Source organism: Rhinopithecus bieti, unplaced genomic scaffold (genome assembly GCF_001698545.2).
Source record: "Rhinopithecus bieti isolate Rb0 unplaced genomic scaffold, ASM169854v2 scaffold_3832, whole genome shotgun sequence".
NCBI lineage: Eukaryota > Metazoa > Chordata > Mammalia > Primates > Cercopithecidae > Rhinopithecus > Rhinopithecus bieti.
This window is the reverse complement of record NW_016804242.1, coordinates 300506-306505: the sequence shown is the minus strand read 5'-3', so window position 1 is coordinate 306505 and position 6000 is coordinate 300506.

Genomic DNA, 6000 nt, shown 5'->3' with positions numbered 1-6000 from the left:
TTTAATATAACTTAATTTAGGAGAGCTAAGTAATTAAACATGAGGCCAAAGTACATAAGAAAGCAGCAGCCCTTTATTGCAAATATGCACACACTCTCGGGCGAGGTTCCCCGGTCCTCAGGTATGGGGCTAGGGAAGTCGCACCGGCGCTCTCCGGTGAGGTTCTTCGGTCCACAAATGCGGGGGGCCAAAGAAGTCATGCCGGCTCCTGCCAGCAGTGGATTTTTATGCATTGGTACTGGAAGGGGGAGGGCAGTGGGCTGGATAAGGGCGTGATAGGGGTGTCTCCATAGGCATGGCCGGGTAAGTTTCAGTTTCCTCAGATTGAGGTCATGCAGCACATGCTCAGTTGATCTGCATTTTCCCCTGCATGGGCTGCATTTTCCCACGCATGGGTGAGTTGGTGATGAAGAACCCGGAAGCAACAGGTACTGCTCCATCTTGTTCACCTTCCTCCATTTTGTCCCTTCTCCCTCACCCAAGCAGTCCAACCTCTTATTGATTATAAGAATTTGGAGTGCCATTGTCTGTCTGGCTGCTTCCTGCTGTTAAGGGGCGTAGTTAGGGTCTGAGGTTGGCAGTTGGGTGTAGGGATGCAGGAGCATTTGATTGAAGGTGACTTGGGTGATTTCTTGGACCCTGGCTCGGAGAAATTTTATTAGAATGGGAGCAAGACATAAGACAGAGGATTAGTATGGGAATTAGGAATGGAAGCATCTGCTGTACTACAGGCAGCAGCCATACTGGTGGTCTGGGGGTTAAGGGGGCATTAAATTGTTGAAGCTCCTTTTTGATTTTGTTTAATGTTTGGACGTTTGTGTCAACCAGGCCTGATTCGTTTATATAATAGCAACACTCTTCTCCTAGGAAGAGGCATGTTCTTCCTTTTTTGGCAGTAAGAAGATCTAATGCTCGCCTATTTTGTGCTGCTACCTGGGCCACTGAGGTAATCTGATGCTGTAAAGAGGCCAGGCTTTCAGCTGAAGCCTCTATGGCTACCTGGACCTGAGTGGAGAGAGCCCGTGTGGACTGAATTGAGTGGGCGAGTGCCCCTGTCCTAAGTCCTGAGGCTATTAGGGACGATGCTAGGGAAACCCCGATGACTAAGGGAAGAAAAACGGCCTACTTTTGGATTTTATTGCTGGGAGTGGTAAGCTGGGAAGCTAGTTCGGACAATTCCCCTTCGCTATATAGGGTTAAGCTAGGCACTAAAGACACCGGAACGCAAAGGGATTGGGTGATGGAGGTGGGGTTAAGAGTTTTAGATAAAGTTTGGTTACACCAGAAGTAGCTGCCAACGGGGGCCGTCTGGATTCCCTTGGGAGCTTGGGTGTGATTACACCATGAAGAGTTGGGAGTAGAGTAGCAAAAAGGAAGGGTTTGACTCTGTGGATTACGGTATAGTAGGACTTGAGGCAAGGATGTTGCTTGAGAGGAGCTGGTAGAGTCGGTGGTGATATTGAAAGCGGTTGGTAGCGGGACTGCCACTAAGGGAGCTTTTCTGAGTGCAGCGCAAAGGAAGCAGTGGGAGAGGTTCCTTACTCCAGCAGCCTGGGTTAAGTTAAGTCCCTGGCGAATAAGTGTTAGCCATGAGAATGGGTTCTCATTATTAGGGGGGCTTGGGGGGCTTAACAGCTTCTGTATTTTCTGTTCATGAAATTTTACAACTGAGGTTAAATTTTGTAGGGCCTGTACACCGTTAGGGAGTTGTACTTGCTGAACATATATTCTCTTTACCTGGATGGTTGCAGTGGGATATGAGGAAGAAGATGATGCATATAGTCCACCTTTTACTCCCTGGGCCTACCGAGGGTCCCAGGGATCATTAATAATAAGACCATATGTTCCTGGCGAAGGGCTTTGAAACATATTTTTATGTTGGGATTGTGCAGAGAAGTCATACAAAGGATGGATTTTGCAGTAATTGTATGGACACCCAAGGTTGGTTTCTTGCCGGTAGTTCTTACAATTATATTCTGTTTGGTCATAAGAAATATATGGCCGGGAGGCCTCCAGTGATGGAACTTAGGGAAAAGTTTAGGGAGAGGGCAGATTGACAGCCCTGGGGGGGACATTCTGCAGTGCCCTTCATGACTGAGTGTACCTGGTTGCCTGTAGACCAGGTTTCAGTTATAGAAAATTTAGATACAAAGTTAGGATCAGTAGGAGTAACTAGGGGGATTAGGGTGAACCATAATAATGGTGGCAAAAGTGTAGAGAGTAAGTTCAACATTGCTGAAATCACAAAGGGCACCCTGCCAAGCTAGGTCTTCTATGAGGGTAAAAAGTCAGGAGACCCACTAGTTGGGGGATGGGTCGGGGAGGAAGGTATCTATGGGGTTTGTGAGGGAAAAGTCTGTTAAGATGAAAAATAGTGAGGAAACAGGAAAATTTGAGGAGGATGTGGCTCATCTAGCTTGTTTCTATCTTGGTTATTTTTAGACGGGTGGGCAACAGTTGGGTGGACTGCCACTTAGCCTGAGGGGGCTAGGCTCTCTTCAACTGGGTAAAATGGACCCAGGAACTGTGACCTAAAAGCTTGGCTGCTGTAGAAGTGGTAAAAATTACTGTATATGGACTCTTCCACTTAGGAATAAAGCCCTTTGCATGTAGATCCTTGAGTAGAACCTGGTCACCTGGAGAAAGGGCCGAGGGGGTGTCTGGATTTCCTGATGTAGGTGGGGGAAGTGATCTTTCGGTGTGTTCTCTAAGTAATTGTCTTAAAAGAGAAAGGTATGGAAGGTAGGGTGCTAACAGCGTGGGGAGGGTAGGAAGTTCTCGTAATGCAAGAGGGCGCCCATAAACTAGTTCAAATGGGCTAAGGCCTGTAGGGCTTCTAGGTGTCGCCTATAGTCTGGTAAGGGCAAGGGAAAGTAGGGTAACCCACGATTGATGTGTCTCTATGGAGAGTTTGGTTAAGATATCTCGTCCTAAGAGGGAGGTGGGACATGAGGGCATGATGAGGAAAGAGTGGGCAAAACATGCATAGTCCAGGCAACAGTTTAACATTGAGTCTAGGCAACAGTGTAACATTGAGGTCATAGATGGCTTACTGTCTACTTCTACTACTGAAATAGTGGAGAGTTGGCTAGGTCCACTATAGGATGGCAAAACTGAGTAGGTAGCCTCTGTAATGAGGAGAAAAGAAATTGGCTTACCTGCTACCTGTAGCGTCACCCTGGGCTCAGCAAGGGTGACCGGGGTCTCCGAGTGTGGACACTGTCAGTCGTTGTCCAGGTGTAGGAGCTGGAAGGAGCCTTCCGACCCTCGAGGAGAGGCACCACATTGAGGCGCAATGCCTGCCCTGCTGGCGGGGCAATCAGACTTCCAGTGTCCTTCCTGTTGGCAAGTTGGGCACGGCGTGGTAGGCAGGCGAGGATTTGGACACTGTTTTGCCTAACGCCCGGTTGTGCCACACTTAAAGCATGGATGAGATGGAGTGGCCGGCTTGGCCTGGGGACACTGGTTTGCCTAGTGTCCTGGGTCTCCGCATTTATAGCAGGAGCTCTTAGGAGACTTGCCCTGTGTCTTCCCTGCTGGCAGAGTGGGCAACGCTGGTTGGAGGGCAGCCATTAAAGCTTGTGCGTGAAGCACAGCCCTTCTTTTCTCCTTGTCTAGCTCTGCGGCCTCAGCTGCTGCTTCTCTGGAGTTAAAAACTTTGAAGGCTAATTTTTACTAGGTCCTGTATGGGAGTCTGAGGCCCATCTTCAACCTTTTTTAGCTTTTTTTCGAATATCTGAGGCTGTCTGGGAAATAAAATAGGAGGCTAGGACAGCTGCCCCGGCTGGGGAAGTGGGGTCTAGCTGGGTAAATTGGGCCAGTGCCTCTGTAAGGCGATTTAGGAAGGAAGCCGGGTTCTTATCTGGGTGCTGGATAATTTCCCTTAATTTATCAAAATTTACCACTTTGTTAGAGGCTGCCTGCATACCAGCCAAGAGACACTGAATCATAATGTCCCTCCTATGGCAGCCAGGCTGCTGTGGTTGGTAGTCCCAATCTGGTTCTATGGACAGGACAGCCGTCTCTCCTAACGGGACGGTGGCATTGGTTAAATGCCATTGATCTGCATGTTGCCTGGCGGCTGCGAGAATGCACTCTCTTTCCTCTTGGTTAAGGGAGGAGGACAAAATGACCTGTAAGTCATGCCAGGTTGGATCATATGCCTGACAAAGGTACCTACATTTTTTGGAACGTTGCATGGGGTTGGCTGAGAAATCGCCAAGTCGTTGTTCAATTTTGGAGAGATCAGCCAAGGAAAAAGGGACATGGACTCTAATTAGCCCTTCGGCTCTGGCGACCTCTCGGAGGGGAGCCAGTAGATTGGTAGGGGAGGCAGGGTTAGGTTGGTTAGTGGAAGGCTGATTTGTAAGGTTTGGTATAGTAGTCTTTGAACGGGTATGGGCTGCAATGGGAGAGGTGAGAGGAGTGGATGCTGAGGGAGGAGTGTCGAGAGGGGCGGTGGGAAGTGCATAGGGAGGGGTAAAGGGAGTGGCTGAGGGAGGGGCGTCAGGACGGGTGGTGGGAGGTCCATGGGGGTGGGGTTGGAAGGTTGGGAGGGAGGTCTCCCGCCATCGTCCCCATCTGAAATGGAGGTGGAGTCCTCCTCAGTTGCTGAGGTGGGGGCTGAGGGCCGGGTTTTTGCTAACAAGACCTGGGCCATTGAACATTGGGCGCACAGGTCCGGGCAACAGCACAAGTCCTAAAAGGCTTGGACATAATTGATTTCTGACCACTTTCCTAGCCTTTGGCAGGAATTAGACAAATCAAGTAAAATATTATAGTCAAGGGTTCCTTCTGGTGGCCATTGAGACTGATTATCTAACTTGTATTGCGGCCATGCCACCTTGGAGAGGAAAATTAGTCGCTTTCGTTTAAGATCTTGTTCTAATTGTAAAGTTTTGAGATTGGCCAGAAGACACCCTAAAGGGGTCTCTCTTGGTATTTTGGATTGGGGATTTCCCATTGCCTTTCTCTCGTGGTAGGCGGAAACCGAACTCTATCTGGCTACAAAGCGTCCTTTGGAGCCACTAGAGACCGGATGGCTCCTGGAGCCGGAATGGAGATTACCTCCAGGCGGATGTCTCTGTCCTGGACGGGTCTCACGTGGACTGGAATGGAGTTCCTTTGGGCAGACGTCTCTACCTTTGGGAACTCTCCTGTGGGTCACCTGGTGACCAAAAAGCCTTGGGCCTGCGCAGGACTTCTGGCCAAGGAGTATGAGAGGGAGGCAAGAGGTACTCACCCCTAGGAGACTTGGAGGTGTGGAAAGCAATGTCTAGGTCCTGGTCCGTCCATGGCGTGGAAGGAGGCGGCTCCTTGGACCTTGGGGGGGCCCTAAGGAGGGGTCTCCTCCCGGGTTCGGCACCACCTGTCTTAATTTAATTTAATGTAACTTAATTTAGGAGAGCTAAGTAATTAAACATGAGGCCAAAGTACATAAGAAAGTGGCAGCCCTTTATTGCAAATATGCACACACTCTCGGGCGAGGTTTCCCGGTCCTCAGGTATGGGGCTAGGGAAGTCAAGCCGGCACTCTCGGGTGAGGTCCTTCGGTCCACGAATGCGGGGTCGGAAGAAAACACGCCAGCTCCTTCCGGCAGCGGACTTTTATGCATTGGTACTGGAAGGGGGAGGGCAGTGGGCTGGATAAGGGCGTGATAGGGGTGTCCCCATAGGCATGGCCGGGTAAGTTTCAGTTTCCTCAGATTGAGGTCATGCGGCGCATGCTCAGTTGATCTGCATTTTCCCCTGCACAGGCTGCATTTTCCCGTGCGCGGGTAAGTTGGTGATGAAGAACCTGGAAACAACAGGTACTGCTCCATCTTGTTCACCTTCCTCCATTTTTTCCGTTCTCCCTCACCCAAACAAGCATTATTCATAATGACCAAAAAGTAGAAAGAACCCAACATTTTCATTGACTAATGAATGAATAAACAAAATGTGATCTAACCATACAGCAAAATATTACTTACCAATAAAAAGGAATAAAGCACTAAGAAAT